Below are 20,369 nucleotides of genomic sequence, written 5' to 3' on the forward strand. Positions count from 1 at the left end.
TCTACGGAATCGGTGTGTTCCGATCCTACTTCAAAATTTTCTTTCGATTCTTTCTTTATCTGTGGAGAATCAAACATGTCAGTCGATTCGTTCACGTACCCACTATCATCTACAAAGTCATCCTCTACTTCTTGTTTTATCCCTTGCTGTGTTCGAGGCAATCTCGACAGTCCTGCAATTTGTTCGTTGACGTGTTCGTGGTATTGTAAATACGCCAATTGTCTTCCGCTAACGCCATCTGTTATCTGGCCGCGTAAACTCCGGCTACTGCCAGCCGCATTCTCCATTTCACGTGGCGCATCTACCCTGCCTACGATCCTGTCCATATTGAATACCAATTACACCACACTATTATACTTGACTCCCACTCCAGTTTATTTTTACTGAACTTTATTGCTATTCGTGCCACTGAACATCCACTGTTCGATCTTTACATTAATTTGTAACTGACAACAACTGGATGTCCTGTCACCGGGAAGCCACTTGTAACGCTTCCGCCCTACTCGGACGTACGTTAGCTCTATAAAGCCTGTACTGTAATAAGTTCACGGGCTTCACCTTACAAACAAGGATTTTAGTACATAAGTTGACCGCGTGTACCTAATAGAAGCAAGATCGGACTTATACTCAGTCAATAACTACAGTGATGCATCAAGCAAATGTAAAGTATAACTGCTCGTTCGCATGGACAAGAAGTACACACAGTAGATGCTACCTATAATTAATAATTCGGTCGCCAGCCTACTTAGGCAATGAGTGAGATTTTTCCTTGTACAAGTTGGTGCATGTACAAGCATAACTACACGTAGTAACGTTGCGTTATATGGCAAAGTTTGGAACCAGAAAAAATCCACTGAACTAAAGTTTTCTCTTTTTGTGCTACTTTGGACGAGCTAAATTTACACAACACCACACAGTAATGATTACTGCGAACTGCATTTTGTATGGTGAGCAGACTGAAATCGGGCATAGATTGCCCTAGCATCGACAATCTTGAAAGTACACACACAATATCACTATTAATGATGGAAGAACACTAATACACTTAGGATTAATATAGAATTTAGCTTTACTGGTCAAATCTGATCAACACATTTCAAGGTTTGAAAGAATGGACAAGAGAAGGGGGGGGGGCCCTGAAACTGTTATGGTCGTTATACTGAAACTATTAAGTACTGAAGGCAAATTAACACTCAAAATTATCAATCTATGGATAACTACTCTTTTGTCTTACTTCTGAATAATTCAACTGTCATTATTTCTGTCTCAAATTAATTAAATAACATTGCTAACTCAATTCAAAAAAACTCTCTTCCAATTTAGTCATGCTTTTGTTCTTTACCAACATTTGCAATAACACACAGAACTTTAGACTCCTTTATGGCATAGATTAATCTGCCGATAATTTTCATTAACACTAACATTAAACTTTCAGTTCAGGATACTCGGGTTGCGCAATACGAGGTAAGGACCCTGTCTAGGACAGTGATCAGGATCATTAATGGCTAAGGCAATTCTGGTAAAAGTCACGTTATTATTGAACAGTTAGAAACAGTTTCGACACTGGTCCACACAGATACACTTCTAAAGATGAAATAAATGTTTGACCTGTGCAAGTCGGTGCGGCGGATGGCGGGCAGCGAGATAGTGAGAAGCACGGCACACATGCAAGCACGGCTAAGGCTCTCACTGCAGCGGCACTTTCCTTCTTCTTAGCGTCGTTATCTTTCCAACTTTGTGCCTCAGAATATAGCCATACCAAGTAGTCGTCGGAATCGGTTCATCCGAGGCTCAATGGAATCCACTTTTCCTGGGTAGCCTCATCGGTACAGTACGTGTACTTCCGAACGATGCCCAACTCCGACTGTTGCTCGCCTCCGACTGTGTTACTGATCCCGTTGTGCCGAACCGCGCCAGTGTGCGTTTTCCCGCCTCGCCTGCCTCCACCTTTTCCCGCTCCCCTACAGGTAGGGTATTCACCACAGATTTTCTACTACACATATCCTAATGCATTACCTACGTATGGACCAAGTGTATAAATTACAATTTTCACATCTTACAATAGTTTTAACATTAAATACACTTTCCTTTGATTACCACATTATTTGAAATCTAACATAAATAATAATATTCATTTCAAAAGTTACTCACAGTTTCTTTAACATAACGATACGAACCGAAAAAAAAAATTCAAAACAGTGCTTACCGTAATTTGTCTAAATTCATAAAGAAAAAAATTATTATATGTACAGTTGTCGTTACAAACTGAGCTACCGAAGCACGACTCACGTCGGTACTCACAGCTTTACTACTGCCAGTACCTCGTCTCCTACCTTCCAAACTTTACAGAAGCTCTCCTGCGAACCTTGCAGAACTAGCACTCCTGAAAGAAAGGATATTGCGGAGACATGGCTTAGCCACAGCCTGGGGGATGTTTCCAGAATGAGATTTTCACCCTGGGTTTTCATTCTGGAAACATCCCCCAGGCTGTGGCTAAGCCATGTCTCCGCAATATCCTTTCTTTCAGGAGTGCTAGTTCTGCAAGGTTCGCAGGAGAGCTTCTGTAAAGTTTGGAAGGTAGGAGACGAGGTACTGGCAGAAGTAAAGCTGTGAGTACCGGGCGTGAGTCGTGCTTCGGTAGCTCAGTTGGTAGAGCACTTGCCCGCGATAGGCAAAGGTCCCGAATTCGAGTCTCGGTCGGGCACACAGTTTAATCTGCCAGGAAGTTACACAGGTATTATTTGTACAAAAGATACAAGAATGACAAAGTGTTTAATAGGAAAATATTACAATAAATGCGTTAACTAGAAAGGGGGTTGAGCAAAGCTTTTAAGTGGAGATACATATAAGAAGAGATGATAAATAAAATGAACTTACAGTTTGAATCTAGAATTTGTAAGAAAAACTTAGTTAATAAGGGGGAAAATGGAAATTTAAACAGGTCATGTAATACTAGGCTGGTATTCTTTCTTATATGTTTGTTTTTTGACAGAATGTAAAACTTTACGTTCTACATCATACGGATGGTTTTCTGCTAAAAGATGATCATATTCACATTCTACATCATAAGCACGGTTTTCTGCTGCAAGATCATCATCTGTTAGCGGAAAACCATCCGTATGATGTAGAGTGTGAAGTTTTACATTTCGTCAAAAAATAAAAATAAATAAAAAATAAAGCAGAAATTATCGCTACTGGAACTACTGGCATTAAATTAAGTTTCTTTACAAACACTAAATTCAAATTGTAAATTCATTTTATTTCTAGTCATTTGTTATACGTATCTCCACATAAAAGTTTTGATCATTCCCCAGTTTTAGTAGGGTAACTGTTGTAATATTTTGCTACGTAAACAATTTGTCAGTTTTGTATCTTTTATACAAATAATATTTGTGTAACTCGCGCATGACCTTTATTTATGTTTGCGACATTCAGTAGTCACCTGAAGATGTCCTGAGATGCCGTTAGCCGGTACGTGATAAATACATATAATTTCACAGAACATTAGGAGGTGTTTTCATCTTTAATAATATTACCACGTTCTGCCAAGCATCGATGGAAAATTCAGTTAATTACATTTAATATTCATTCACTTTGACAATAGAAGAACAGTATACATTTTGACATTCCACAATTCATACTGTTAGCACAATAATTTACAACCGTTGTTTCATGGGAAAAAACACCATAACCGCAAAACTGAAATAAAATATTTAACACTCCACAGAGTTGTTGTGTTACAGTGCTACTGGAAAACGAATTGCTCTTGAAAGAAGGCTTGTTCAGTATAATGACGTTCTCCCTTTGAAAAACATTATTTCATGGGGAAAGGACAGCGAGAAACGAGTTCCGTGGTTCCGCGCGTGCGCTGAGTTATGCTCGGAGGCGCAGCAGACGAGAGAGACGTCCAACGAGCAATAACAGAACGGAAGCGAAGACAGATGGGCCGCCGTCTGGAGGCGCACAAGGTGCCGTCGCCGCCAGCGGCAACTCAATCAGCGGCGCGGCAGCTGTAAACGCCTTATCACCTCTGCGAAATGACGGAGCGAGCACGGTAATGGCTTCAGCCCCCGCCGTCCGTCACACGAATTCGCTCCGTACCTCGCTCATTTCACAGGAGAGTTACTTATGATTCGCTGAGTAGTGTTCAGTCAAAATTGTGCCGTTTACTAATCTGTTTTGCTGTTTCAGTTGATTAGCTTTGTATCTCAAAAATGGTGAAACAGCAACGGGAATGAGTGTAACGAGCAATCTGCTTTCCTAGATGTTTATAAAATATCTCTTTCCCCAATTCTGAGATCCGAGATAATATAGAAGGTTTGTAACGCAAATGAGAGTGTCGTGAAATTAACTCGAGGGAATGCTCGAAAGCATTAATAGTGGGTGTGAGTAAGACATAAATGCCATAAGACAGCTGTTCCATAGTAAAAAGGATATAATGTAAGTAAGGGGAATTATCTTTCCCTTTGTTCGTTTCCATATAACTCGACACACTAGAAGTTTTCGTTCAAATTTTTTCGACACTGTAACAGTTTTCCTTTTAATACTGTTTCTAAACAGAGAGATGTCGAATTGCTTTTCAAAAAGATAATTTCAAATCTTCACCTATGCGAAACACCAGCAGCTGCCCCTGACCAAAACTGTGGTTCGATAGTTTTGGCACAGTACATAAATGATGTAGTAAATGGCAGGATTACCGGTAATATTGGCTCCATCGATGGGGAAAGAAACATAAATAAATGAGTAAGAAAGAGACCAGGAACCGATGACTTTTCTTTACTTTTTTGGCTGTTTGGTTGATTATTTTGCACACAATTGGAACCTAACATCATTCAATGTTACTCCATCATGTATTCTATATCTTTACAAAATACAAATTGCTAATTATAAGTAACAAAAATTAGTCGATAGCGTAACTTCTACGCTTTTATGCAACCAAAGCAATTACTCTTGATGCTAGTACAGTTCACATGCACAAACCTAAATAATATATAGAACCATTGTTGTTATTTTGTACTCAATGGAATGTTCTTCTCATGATCAAATGCAAGAGTTTCCTATTATTACTGATAGATTCGAAAGCTGTGTATGAATAACGAGAAAAACTTTTATGTGAGTTCCATGAAGTATTGGAGCGATGATGTATAGCATCGAGGAATCGCTTTTTCTAGTGGCGTATGATAAATCTATATTGTTTTCTTTATTTTTAGTACAATATCTCTCTGTTTCTCGTTACAAATCAATAGTTTTCGAACGAAACCTGAATAAAACGTTGACAGTTACAGTTCTGCTATAAATGTAGTATATTTTGAAGTAGGACTGAAGGGGGTTTATGTAGAACAAAAATGTTCATTAGGTTACACGGCCCGTTACATATATCCTCATTCAGTTTCTAGATGGTTCAACACTTCCGGTTTTATCAAATATAGTAAGACACAGCTTGCTTACGTAGAGAAAGCAATTGTTATGAGATGATGCCGGACTGGTGTGCAACACGCCTGATTTACAGGTAACATGGGTACGATCATTTCTGACAGAAGATACTAGGAAAACTACTTTAGTCATGTCGCAACAGGGGACCACGGTTCTTTCGTGAGTTCGTGTATCGTATCCATAAGGCCCAAGCTATTGCAGCCCTCTCTTCTTTCCCAGGCTGCATTTCCTTCCCCGGGACTCTTCCTGCCCATTTTCACGCCTTCCCCAATGTCTCCTCCTTCCCCTCTGTCAGTGTTCTTTCTTATGTCGACCTAGCAATCCACCTGATTCCCTGTATTCCTTCCAGTTTTTTTGCCTCATGTCTTTTCTTTTCCATCCTCCCTTTTTGACACTTTTGATCCCCTTTGGAGTTTGACCTCCATTTCTAAATTTTATCTCTCTAGTGTGTGCCATTTGGTGAAGAACTCCTTCCCTATCATCTACAGCATGGATAAATCTTCCCGTCTTCCTCCTCTCTGTCATTCTTGCTGTAGCCCCACTTTGTCACCAGCATGTGTAGCCAATTAGTGTGGTGGGGCTGTTGATAAAACCTTCTTCTGCCACACAATCTGCAGCCTTTCAGGCTTCTGACTATCTTGGTGATATCCCAGTGGCCACTACACCTCACCATCCTTTGAATATAGATCTGGAAGTCAGTTTTCAGAGTGATCACATCATTAAACCTGATGAGGAACTCCAGGCCAATCCTGGAATGATGGGGCGTTCATTTGTTCATTTTGTTCATCACGTGCAGAAAGCTCATCAGGACAATTGCAGTGATACTGGCGCCTGCATTCTCGCTTTCAAGGGAGATGCCTTCCCAGAAAAGGTCATAGTTATGTGATGTGATGTGAAGTCGCACGTCTCGCCACTCATGAAATGCTTTCAGTGCTTGCATTTTGGGCACACGCCTTCCGGATATACAGCGGACCCTCTATGTAGTTAACGTGGACACCCACTCCAACAGAGGAGCCCCTATGTGCTGCCACCCATGTTTGTTAATTGTCATCTCCATGCTCACCCAATGGCCCAGAAAGAATGGAAAGAAGATACAAAAGTTCCTTGATTGTTTATGTCGGACTGAGGCTCATTAGAAATATGACTGACTATGTGTCTGTGACTTCCTCTTTTGGTTCTTTTACGTCATATCCTCCTCCTCCCTCTTCCTTACCCCAGTCCTGTCCCATTCTCCTCTCCCCCTCCCCTGTGGTTCCCATTCCTTCCCTTCTGGGTGCTGCTCCCCTTCCAGCCAAAGAAGTGTGCCCCTTCTTTTGCACATGTTGGTGACAGGGGTCTTTCCTAGTACCCCTCGCCATGGCATCTCTCAGGCTGGAGACCTGCTGTCACAATTCGGCCACAGGGCACACAGTCAGTACACCTCAAGGTCGCCTGCTCTTTTCAGTTTCAGATCTTTCAGATGCCTGCTCTCCCGCTATTCCCTGCTCTCCTCAACATATGAAAGAGAAGAAGAAGAAGAAACGTAAGTCCCAGGAAAAGGCCAACTTGGTGCCCATAGAGGTGCCATCTACCCCCTCGCAACCTGGGTCTGAACCCTTATTTATGGATGTCGCCCATTCTAGTTGCTGGTAATCCAGTAGCATAATTGGCTCCGGTCTGTTCGCCTCCCATTTGGATATCCACTTTGTGCTTATTCATTTAAAGAATAATGGATTGAGCCATCACCTCCCATAGCTGCAATCCCTTATTGCCTTTTAGTCAGCAGCTTGTGTGATTTTCCAGGAGCCTCTCTTCACTGACACTCACTTAATGACCTTTTGTGGGTACTCTGCTTTTTGTCAGAACTGGGTCGACCCTTTGAGGGCTTCAAATGGCGTTTGCACATTCGTCCGTATAGATATTGCTAGGACAAGGATCCTACTTCATAGCATGTTGGAAACAGTTTCTGTCTGCGTCCACTTGGAATCTGTGGTCACAGTTTGCCATCTCTGCCCCCCCCCCCCCCCTGACGCACCACCTACAGCCGCTACCCTTAACTGCCCGCATTTAGCATCCCCCCCCCCCCTCCCTTCTCCTCTATGGAGATTTAAATCCTGTCAGCCTTTGTGGCCAGTGCCTTTTTGTCTAGTTGGAGGTCTGCTCACTGACCAATTTCTTGCGAACCACGACCTATGTCTCCTTAATGATGGTTCCCCTACTCATTTTAGGGCTGCGTATGGCATTTCCTCTACCGTCGATATTTCGCTCTCTTCCCCTCCCCTTCTTTCTTCCTTACTTTGGTCACCAAACGATGACCACTTCCATTGATTTACTCGTTCCCTTCCTGCCTCCCAAGGAGCAGGTTATACCACTTAGATTTCTAACATGCTGATTGGTCTCTATGTTCCTCCCACGTCGTGTTTACTACCTTCTTTGTCAGGCTGTATAGACGAAGTCTTCCATGATCTCTCTGATAAGACAATCCACGCTGCTGGCATTGATGTTTCCCACTTGACTCGCCCCATTCACCAGAAGCCGATTCCGAGATGGGACATGGCCTTTGCCACCACTATCCGTGATCATCATCATGCCTTGCAACATATTAGGGTGCCACAATCCTCTGCCAGTCTTATTACCTTTCAACATCTTTGCTCCAATCCACATTACTTAATCAAAAAGAGCAAGCAAGTGTATTTGGAATGCTTTGTCTCCCCTCTAGATTCTTCTTTCCCTTCGCCACAGGTGCGGGCTACACTCTACACCCTCTGAGGTTATCAGCAGCAGACTTTCGTTCTGGGCCTTGCCTTCCAGGTGGCCTTTGTACAGATCCATCAGTCCTCGCTGAACAACTCGTGACACATTTAGTGATGGCATCAGTGTCAGTTTCTATCCAGCTGCTTTCCTTCTCCAGAAACAGCGGGATAAAGCTTCATGCTGATGTTTTACACCCTGTCAGGTTGAATCCTACAATGAACCCTTTACTGAATGGAAGCTTCTTCTGGCCATCTCTTCTTCTCACGACTCAGCTTCTGGCCCAAATTCTGTCCATAGCCAGTAGCCTCAACACCTCAGTTCTCCACAACGACAATATCTCCTCCAGGTGTTTCACCATGTTTGGCTCCAAGACGTTTTCCCCTCTCAGTGGAGAGTCAGTATTGATTTCAGTCCTTAACTCTGGCAAGTATCCCTCGTCTCTTGATAGTTGTCAGTCAGACAGCCTGTCCAATGACCATGCAAGTTATTAGAATGGATGGTGGGTCGTTGGTGCAATTGGGTCCTTGAAACTGAGTATCTTTCTTCTCCTTACCAGTGTGGCTTTTGGGAGGGATGGTCTACTCCGATAGATCGGCTACTGCGATTGGAAACTCCAGTTCACTGGTCCCTGCCTGAGTGCCTCTATTTTCTCGCTGTTTTCTTCAGTCTTCATAAGGTCTATGACACAGCTTTGCACCATTACATCCTCCTTATGCTCCATCAGTGAGGTCTTTGGGACCCCTCCCGATTTTTATTCTCCAGTTCCTGTCCCACCTGTCGTTCAGAGCCTCAGTTGGCACTGTTCTCAACTCTCCACGGACCCACAGGGCTCCATATTAAGTGCCCCTTTTTTTCACTGATATTAATGGACTTTTTGCCTCCACCAGAACATTTGTCATTCTTGCTCGGTATGTGGACGAATACTGTAGCTACAGCTCCAGGGCACCACTCGGAGGCTTCCACATGGCCACTCTCGCAAGGTTTCAATTCCTTTTCCTTAGTCGTATTTTGTGCGTTTCTGTCGCTGTACTATGGTCCATTCCAATCTGGAACTGTACCTCAATACCCAACACCCGACCTGATTCTGGTCCCCAGTTTCGTTTCATGGTTCTTTTTGACAACAAGCAAGGTTGGTTACCCCATAACTTTCATTTGAAGGTTGGCTGTTTTCCGTAAACGTAACGTTCTTCGCTTCATTGCGCAACCTCTTGTGGTGCAGACGGTTCAACCCTTCTCTGTGTTCATCAAGTATTAGTTCTATCTCTTGTGGACTATGGTCTTCAAATTTATGGATCAGCTGTGAGGGGTCCTGCACACTCATCGCTTATAGGGTGCCTAAAGGATGCTGCGTTCTCGGAATGCTATACAACAATTCAAGCAAATCACATTAATAATTTTTATTACAAATAAAATGACTGATAAAGTTTAACTTTAAATTTACATCGGGGTCGCAAGCGAAGGGCGACATGGAATATAAATCAGAGTCCTTTGCTGTATACAAGATCCATGTAAGCAATTGCTATCGATCACACGTCACTGCTATCGAGTGCTCTCCTAGTACTGCTGCTAATAAGGTCCGAATCTGTGCGGCCGAGGCTGGCAGGAGCGGCGCTCCTGACGTGCTGCAGTCCTTGTCAACGGGCTGTTGGCTGACGTCGCCTCACTGCCTTCTGTACTCTTGCGATCTTCGTCTTCGTGCCGGCGGTTGTCGGTACGTCGGAACATCCTACCGCATCAAAGTGACGGACCGTTGTCGTGCAGGGAGTGCGACAACAGCGGGGGAGACAAGAGTGTGAGCGCAACGTTGGGCCGGAAGCTGTGGCTGCAGGGGACGTCAAGCTTCCTGCCATACCCCGCCATCCGTCCTGCGCTCTGGGGGAAATGTCCTCCGGAAAACGACCAGTAGGGTGCGCGTCCACCTCCTGATGCCATGAACCAGATGAAGAAGGCGGTGACTACAGCGGTGTGGGCGCGTCCAGCTCCTTAGAGACGACGAGAGGAGGCGGAGGAGGCGAAGGCTCCGTCTCCATGGGGTCGTCCCACGGTGTCGTGATGACACGCTCTGGCGGCAGCTGTGGCCGAGCTGTCCTCTGGATACGTGAATCTGGGGGAAGAGAGACTGAAAGATCAATGTGTACATGAGAGAGGTGAAGCTCATTTTGACGGCGGCACCGCAAGCCATCTGGACCTGAAAGAAAAGACATGCAAGGGCCAAGTCGACGGACGACCCTGGCTCGCGCCCACCGTCTGCTGCCGCTAAAAATCCCGTAAAAGACTATATGATGCGGCGCGGAGCGCCACTTGCGGCCTTCCTTTGGCGCCGCATGATGAGGACGGTGGAGCAGGTGGAGCAGTGTCCGATGGCAGCGGCTGTGAAGCAACTCCGCCGGCAGTAGTCCATCTCGTGGGTGCGAACGATATGAGGCGAGAACCAGTTGCAATGTTTGATCCCTGATTTGTGCGGGGCGAAATTGGCCATCTGCTGCTTGAAGGTTCTGACAAAATATTCCGCTTCGCCGTTTGACAGGGATGGAGCGGTGCACTAGTTAGACGCTGTATGCCATTGCGTTCACAGAATGTTTCGAATTCATGTGACGTGAACTGAGGTCCGTTGTCTGACACTATTACTTCAGGTAAACCTTCAAGGCAAAAAATAGAGGACAACACCCGAATTGCGCTAAGAGACGGTGTCTAGTTCATTGGCACAGCAAAAGGAAACTTCATATATGAGTCAACCACAACCAACCAACCAGTGTTTCAAAAAGGTCCCGCAAAGTCCATGTGCACACATTGCCATCGTGAGTGCGACTTAACACAAGCACAGATTTTTGTGGCGGAGCGGACTGACTTTCCGCGCATGCGTGACACTGTGACGTCATCTGTTCTATTTGAATGTCCATAACCTTCCAAGTACAGTCTCGACGCGCTAACTGTTTCGTACTAGCAAACCCCCAGTGTCCTTGGTGAAGTAAATGCGCCACTTTTGCAGAGTTTTGGGGGATCAAAATACGTGACTGTCCACCGTCATTTTGAACAAGAATCGCACTTTTCTGTACAGTAAGGCTATGCTGACGGCCAAAGTATCGGCGCACTACAGATCTGTTTATGCTGTTCAATGAGTGAGGCCAAGATTTGCGAATGTATGTTAGCAAAATGTTCAAATCTGAGTCAGCTTCCGTGGCGGTTGCAATATTCTTATAGTTCAGTAGAAAAGACTGAAGCAAGTCAGAATCCTGAGCGTCAATGTGACAACAAGATGCAGCAGAAGCGTCAAAGTCTGTATCAGGGCCAATCGGAAGAAGTGAAAGCGGATCCGCATCACCATGTTGTGCTGTAGGGCCATACACGATCTCGTACCGGTATTGAGACAACAACAAAGCCCATATTTGCAATTTTTGGGCAGTTCGTACATGAACCGGTTTCGTCGGACGAGACAATGACTGCAAAGGCTTGTGATCCGTTACCAAGTACAATTTCGTATCATACAAATAGCAATGCAGTTTGGTGACACCATACAGAATAACCAATGCCTCTTTCTCAATTTTTGAATAGTTGCACCGAGTTTTGGCCAACACTTATGATGCGAAAGCAATAGGTCTGTCTTTATCACCAATTTTGTTCGAAAAATGGCTCTGAGCACTATGGGACTTAACATCTGAGGTCATCAGTCCCCTATAACTTAGAACTACTTCAACCTAACTAACCTAAGGACATCATACACATCCATGCCCGAGGCAGGATTCGAACCTGTGACCGCAGCGGTCGCGCGGTTTCAGACTGTGGCGCCTAGAACCGCTCGGACACTCCGGCTGGCTTTGTGCGAAAGTACTGCACCGATTCCGCAAGGGGAAGCGCCAACTTGCAATACAACTGGTTTCTCAGGATCAAAATGAATTAAGCGTCGATCACTAAGCAATGCATCAGCTACTTGGCAATCATCTGTCCAGACTAAGGGGATGTTCTTGCGACTCAAGGGATGCAATGGAGCCGCTACTTGCACAGGATTCAGTACGAACCGAATATATATGCATATAATCTTATAAAAACCGTATTCTTTCCAACGAGAGTGCAAGGGAACAGTAGAACAACCATAGACAACATTTTTGTTCATTTCTCATTACTAGATGGGCATTCCGTTAGCAAAAAGGTGATTGGCCTTTCAGATCATGATGCACAAATTTTAACTCTAAAAGATTTTTGTGCTGCAATACTTGTTAAATATAGTCATCAGGTGTTTAGAAAAGCTGATCCAGTTGCTGTAGAGACCTTTGTAAACCTTATCAAGGAACAAGAGTGGCAAGATGTTTATAGCGCCGATACAGTAGACGATAAATATAATGTTTTTCTCAAGACTTTTCTCGTGCTCTTTGAAAGTTGCTTTCCGTTAGAACGTTCAAAACAGGGTACTAGCACAAACAGGCAGCCTGGGTGGCTGACTAGAGGGATAAGAATATCTTGTAGAACAAAGTGGCAATTATATCAGAACGTTGGAAACATTCAAAATCTAAATGCAACAGCCCATTACAAACAGTATTGTAAGGTGCTTACAAATGTTATTAGGAAGGCAAAAAGTATGTGGTATGCAGATAGAATAGCTAAGTCTCAGGATAAAATTAAAACCATATGGTCAGTCGTGAAGAAAGTGGCTGGTCTGCAGAGACGGGTCGAGGATATAGAATCAGTGCGTAGTTGGAATGTCCGTCTTACTGATAAGTCGCATATATGTACAGTATTTAATAATCACTTGGTGAATATAGCAGGTGAACTAAATAGAAACCTAGCCCCAACAGGGAATCATATAGCGCTCTTAGAAAAAAGTGTTCCGAGACTGTTACCTGAAATGCTCCTCCATGATACTGACAAGAGGGAGATTGAGTTAATAATTAAATCACTAAAGACCAAGAACTCTCATGGATATGACGGTGTATCTAGCAGAATACTGATGTATTGTTCTATGTATGTTAGCCCAGTACTTAGCCATATCTGTAACTTTTCCTTTAGGAGTGGTCGGTTTTCTGACCGGTTAAAGTACTCGGTAGTGAAGCCACTTTATAAAAAGGGAGACAGCGATAATGTTGACAATTATAGACCTATTTCTATGCCATCGGTGTTTGCTAAAGTTATCGAGAAGGTTACTGGAGCATTTAAATTCACATAATTTGCTGTCAAATGTTCAGTTTCGTTTTAGAAATGGTATAACTACTGAAAATGCTGTATTCTCTTTTCTCTGTGAGGTTTTGGACGGATTAAACAAAAGGTTGCGAACTCTAGGTGTTTTCTTTGATTTAACTAAGGCTTTTGACTGTGTTGACCACAAAATATTACTGCAGAAGTTGGACCATTACGGAGTAAGGAGAGTAGCTTACAATTGGTTCACCTCTTACTTTAAGAACAGAAAGCAGAAGGTAATTCTTCGCAATATTGAGAGTGGTAGTGATGTTCAGTCCCAATGGGGCACTGTTAAGTGGGGAGTTCCCCAAGGGTCGGTGCTGGGCCCACTACTGTTTCTTATTTATATAAATGATATGCCTTCTAGTATTACAGGTGATTCAAAAATATTTCTGTTTGCTGATGACACCAGCTTGATAGTGAAGGATCTTGTGTGTAATATTGAAACAGTATCAAATAACATTGTTGTGCTGTTGTGGTCTTCAGTCCTGAGACTGGTTTGATGCAGCTCTCCATGCTACTCTATCCTGTGCAGGCTTCTTCATCTCCCAGTACCTACTGCGACCTACATCCTTCTGAATCTGCTTAGTGTATTCATCTCCTGGTCTCCCTCTATGATTTTTACCCTCCACGCTGCCCTCCAATGCTAAATTTGTGATCCCTTGTTGCCTCAAAACGTGTCCTACCAACCGATCCCTTCTTCTAGTCAAGTTGTGCCACAAACTTCTCTTCTCCCCAATCCAATTCAATACCTCCTCATTAGTTACGTGATCTACCCACCTTATCCTCAGCATTCTTCTGTAGCACCACATTTCGAAAGCTTCTATTCTCTTCTTGTCCAAACTAGTTATCGTCCATGTTTCACTTCCATACATGGCTACACTCCATACAAACACTTTCAGAAACGACTTCCTGACACTTAAATCTATACTCGATGTTAACAAATTTCTCTTCTTCAGAAACGCTTTCCTTGCCATTGCCAGAATACATTTTATATCCTCTCTACTTCGACCATCATCAGTTATTTTGCTCCCTAAATAGCAAAACTCCTTTACTACTTTAAATGTCTCATTTCCTAATGTAATTCCCTCAGCATCACCCGATTTGATTCAAATAACGTAGTTCATGAGATACGTTCGTGGCTTGTGGAAAATAATTTGATGCTAAATCACAGTAAGACTCAGTTTTTACAGTTTCTAACTCACAATTCAACAAGAGCCGATATTTTGATCAGACAGAATGGGCATATTATAAGCGAGGCGGAACAGTTCAAGTTCCTAGGGGTTCGGATAGATAGTAAGGTGTTGTGGAAAGCCCATGTTCAAGATCTTGTTCAGAAACTAAACGCTGCTTTATTTACCATTTGAATAGTATCTGAAATAAGTGACACTTCAACACCAAAAGTAGTCTACTTCGCATATTTTCATACGCTTATGTCGTATGGTATTATTTTTTGGGGTAATTCTTCTGATTCAAAAAGGGTATTTTTAGCTCAAAAACGGGCTGTTAGAGCTATACGTGGTGTAAGTTCAAGCACCTCTTGTCGACCACTACTCAATAGTCTGGGAATTCTGACATTTCCCTCACAGTATATATTTTCTTTAATGTCGTTTGTTGTTAGCAATATTAGCTTATTCCAAGAGTTAGCAGCTTTCACTCAGTTAATACTAGGCAGAAATCCAATCTGCATGTGGAATGAACATCCTTGACTCTTGTGCAGAAAGGAGTGCAGTATTCTGCTGCATCCATTTTCAATAAGCTACCACAATAACTCAGAAATCTTAGCAGTAGCCCAAACTCTTTTAAGGCTAAACTGAAGAGTTTCCTCGTGGCTCACTCCTTCTATTCTGTCGAAGAGCTCCTGGAAGAGCTAAAAAATTAAGCAAATTCCAGTGTTACATTGTTGATTTTCTTCATTTAAACTTACGATTTGTCACCTGAATATGTTTTTTTATATTTCATTTTATCTGTTTCTAATATCGTGTTATAATTTCATGTATTGACTCGTTCCATGACCATGGAGACTTATCCTTAATTTGGTCCCACGGAACAATAAATAAAAAATAAATAAAAAATATAGGGACCAAATCAGTGAACTTTCCCGCCCATTGACTAGCTGACATGGGTGCAGTAACTCCGCTATCTTGTAATTTTTTAAGTTCAGCAGTAACTTTCTCCCGTAATGCAATGGTAACAGTTCTGGCTCGGCAAAGTTTTGGCTGAGCATTATCTTTCAGAGTAATATGTGGAACAAAATTGTTGGCTTTGTCTAAACCTTCAGAAAAGATATCCAGGAATTCTTTTAACAAGCTAGTTACACTGTCTTTTGCATTGAATGCAGATACTGACAACACATTGTCCTAAATGTTAAAGTCAAACAAATCAAAAGAATTAAGAACAAATGTGTTCTCACACTCGCGTGATTGTAGCATGTAAAAGTCACTGTTCCCATATGCGAACAATACATGGCAGCAAAGTATATGTTCCGTGAAAGGGAATGTGTTGTCCATTATAAGCCGTCAATTGCGTGCTTCTTTTAAACAAGCGTGGGGAGCCTAACAGTTCATACGTGTGACGATTTAGTAACGTGACGCAGGCACCTGTGACCAACTGAAATTTCACACGTTTACCAAAAAGAAGTAAATGAACAAAACGTTTGTTTGACTGGCGTATCACTGAATAAACTGCACGCTTGCTAGGTTTGCTAATGCCTGTTGCGGACTTCCGATATACTGCACTTATAACATGGGCCATGTGCCTAGATTTTTGTGCGTTGACGGAATTCCTATGTTTGTTTCTTTGCAAGCATACAGACTGTACTTGTCCTTTCCTACCACAGGCATAACACTGAGCTTGTTGGGAGGGACAGTCTTGGGGTTTGTACCGTGAATAACACCTGGTCGCCTGTGTAGCCAGCTGTTTAGCTAAGATTGATATCTAGCTGCTACCACATATACTTGTTGGTCATAATAGTCAGTTAACGACTGTACCGCCTGTTCGTAACTAAATTCAGTCGGAGTGGCGTTAGGGAAAAGTTTTTGTAGAAGCACTTTCTATCGTGGATACTAGATAAGGAAATTTCACAGTACCTGATACGTTGTGATCTCGGACAATCACTCGAGCCATTTCTCTTCTTGTTCACAAAATTGTCGAAAAGGGGATGTAGCAGTAGGTGCGGTAGGCGGTGCTTGCTCCGTTGGGGACGCAGCGTTGACCAGTAGCTGCTGCACCGTGTTGAGTAACGTGGAGATCGGTTGCGTCTGGAACTGAAACATCTGCATTATCTGTGTGGCATCTAACGCTTGCGGCTGTGACGCCTGAGCAGGAACAGGACAGATGTGGTGGGCATGTTGCAACACACAAATGCAACAAACAGACAAGGCAAGCAAGCAAAAAAACAAAGAAAAAGATCTGCGACGCCCACCTGAAAACACTGATTAGCAAAAACGACAAGAAACTGTTAAAGCAAAGAAACGCCCCTGCAAAGTAAAGACAAGAGAGAAGTAAGGCGCCAGCAACATACAAAATTCCGGGACCATCTGGCACTGGGTTCGGTGGATACTTGTCGCCGAATGTGGGGACTTGCCCACTCATGTGTCTTGATGGCCAGTATTCACGTTGTACATTAGAGACTTAGACAGCAGCATTAGATGCAATCTCATGCTATGGCAGGTAATGCTCTTATGCATTAAATATTTTCCAATAAAAAAGGTAAGTTTCTAGGATCTCATAACGGAAAAGCAGGAGAAAAACACAGCGCAGTTTGAAAGCTAGAACTTTTTTAACAATAAGAAGTGCCAAACGCCTCTTCCGCAAATCAAATGCCTCATGAACAATGTGAAAGCAGCTGGCTGATCTGCAGGTAATACTGAAGATATTCTGTAACAACGAAACCGGTGATCAATGTAACAATGCGTGCGATAGTAGACAATAAAGGACACTATAAGAACTCATTATGTCATATACAAAGACACCATAAACTGTGTATACACTGAATAGACATCTAAATGTTTCACATGAAATTATCCACGATGCGTTAAAGAAGTCTGTAATCTGTTTTCACGTTGATCACTGGTGACCACGGGCTGTTGAAACAAACGGCAGTCCATTCTACCACTGCCACTCATAAACGAGATACTGATATTAGAATGGATCTACGGGCTATTATTCCTCCAGAATACCAGCTCTAGATTATATATATTCAGTGTGATACAACACTTTTGTACCTCTAAATCATGGAACAACGATACACTGGATTCAGTATTTTTGTGCTGCTACTGCGGCCAAATGACAGGACAAAATTTCTTACATTCAATGTATTTTTATTCCATGATTTGTTGTCAGATGTACAAAATAATTTTATCTCTTAGCTTGTCTCATCGAGATCTGCTGTTCTGGCGTCAGGAAATACCATCGTTCCATTTAAATACACGAAGCTTGTGAAACTCCAGTGTTACGACAAATAACCTGTGTCGATATTAACTGTGAGACACATCGACCCTTAACAATCAGTGCTGGATTAAATCTGCCCAACTGACTAAATTAGCGCTTTATAAGATTGCGGCACGTAGCAGTGAAATCTAAGTTGTGGTATTCACAAGTTATCATTCAAAATATTGACCATGGTATGGTATTTGCTAACTAAGTTGATCGAAAGTACAGTTCGAGTGAACTGTTACAGAAGTTTAAATGCACAAAAAATATAAAAAGCATAACATGAAATTGTTTGCCGCACGGTTAACCATTCGTTAAGACGAAACTGAGATACTTCAAGTAGTGTTTGGTGGGGAACTAGAAGCTGCTAACAACCCTCTCAGTTTTCTAACGATTTTAGCACGTCATGTCTACGCAACACTAACAGTGATTGTGTTGCACGAAAGATAAACTGAAGTTATCCAAGCAACTTTGACTGTCCTGTTGAGCATGGGAGTCTAAACCGAAAATGATGTTGAATCCCTAAGTTTCCTTCACTATAACGTGCCAGCACTGCCATTTACCCTCGCAGTACTCGTAGATGTAACGTGAGCAGACAGCTGATAGTGTGACAGGATGCCAACAAGTGCACACATGTCAACTACAACACAACATTGAACTCCCTCGTTCAAAGTCTGCACCTCTCTCTCTCCTTTCTCTCTCTCTCTCTCTCTTTTTTTTTTTTTTTTTTTTTTTTTTAGAGTTGGAACGACGACCGTCTGCATTTCGGTACCTTTAAAAAATTACGTTTCCTCCATCTATTGTGTAATTATTTTGTTGCTAAATATCTCCCACCAGAAGCCGGCAACAGGTCAAGTCTAATAAGCTAATAAACAAGCTTACCACGCCTCTGTTCTTTGAAAATCAAGTAAACCGCTATGACATACTTACATCATTCTCCAGCAACCAATCAGTGGTCTTCTAGAGCGGTATTCCCTAGTTGTGAGAGAAGAATTTTAAGAATATTAACAGAAAGAAGCCTGTCAGCCCCCTGGAAACGTACAGTTTTTTGGAGTAAGTTTCCGTGTATTTCTGAGAGATGTCTGTTTTGCTCAGTGTTTCTTTAACACAGGCCTGACTGCCGCCTCCTGCTTTGCTGAATTCCTCACAGCAGAACTATAGCTCTGAGGGCACTTTCTTCAACAGGTCACAGTCCGTAAAAAGCACCGTCCCCCAGCTGAACCTTTTTTTTTAAAGAAAAAAGCGTCTGCCGCTTTGATTGAGATTGCTGAAGTCACTGGCACAGCCCCACAGGTGCCGTTGATCCCGCCCTCCCACGATTTCGCGTGGACAATGCTTACGGCCCCAGCGGCCTCTACCTGTATCGAGCATCTGCCAGTTTTCAGAACACCTCGTCCCTTGTCTGCAGGTGTTCAGCCGCTTGTGTCTCACTCTAAATGTCCTGTCCAACAAACTGCAGCATGCCACAACTTGGAAGTTCGTCCAAAGGAGACATTATAACAGCATGCACTATGTCAATTGAACAAAATTAAAGAAAAGAAAGGAAAATTGCCCCTTACTATTACTGTCATAGCTTTACCCAACACGAAAATTGTGTTGCCACGACCTGCAAAAGTATAATTACGTTAAATCGAACCTACATATCAAAATGAATGAGATGTTACCAGCTGACCAGCTAAAATGGCTTAACAGTTTTCAAGTTGATGCTTATAACTCAATGATTACTAAAGTTCTGAAAATGCACTGTTATTTATTCCATGAACTGCTGGCCACTGTTCGTCTTTGTGCAAACAGATTCGAAAGTCTTTAATGGGTTGAAAGTGATTTTCGGTGAATAATACAGACGCCTCAACCTATCTATCTACGCATATATGAAAATAAACATAAATATAGTCCCAGTTTTGTTTCTAAAGCAATCATTATTCTTTGTTTCATTGATAGAATACTGGAACACTACTTTTACAGATCACTTGTAGAAGCCATGTGAGCATACACCTCAATCGCCAGTCTATGGGTTTTCGTCCTCTAATAGGAGCCGTGATTCCAAAACTAATTATTTGTGTTATTTTGCCTTTTTATTCAAACCACAGAATCGTCTTACTTTAAGTTTCTTGCCAACCACATTCCGATACCTATGTGATATCATACGTGGGGTTTCATTTTTTCAGTTCCGAAAATATAACTTTTTGAGACAAATAAAGAAAAGTCATAGACTATACACAAAACAAGTACGGATGTTCCCAAGCTTCTTTGACCGTCGGAAAGGTCTTACAAAGAGCCTGAAAATACACTCTTTATATTTCGTGAACATATTTATAAAATTCCAAGCTATGGGTTTCGGATTGTAATGTATCATTTTTTCTGTACCCTTTATAGTGTTCTGTATGGACCGTCAAGATAAAATGTGGAACATATCAGTTCGCACAGATCCGTTTACGTAATCATTCTAACCGTGCTTGATACATCAATAGTGGCCGTGCGGTTAAAGGCGCTGCAGTCTGGAACCGCAAGACCGCTACGGTCGCAGGTTCGAATCCTGCCTCGGGCATGGATGTTTGTGATGTCCTTAGGTTAGTTAGGTTTAACTAGTTCTAAGTTCT

This window comes from Schistocerca americana, chromosome 1 (genome assembly GCF_021461395.2).
Source record: "Schistocerca americana isolate TAMUIC-IGC-003095 chromosome 1, iqSchAmer2.1, whole genome shotgun sequence".
Taxonomy (NCBI): Eukaryota; Metazoa; Arthropoda; class Insecta; order Orthoptera; family Acrididae; genus Schistocerca; species Schistocerca americana.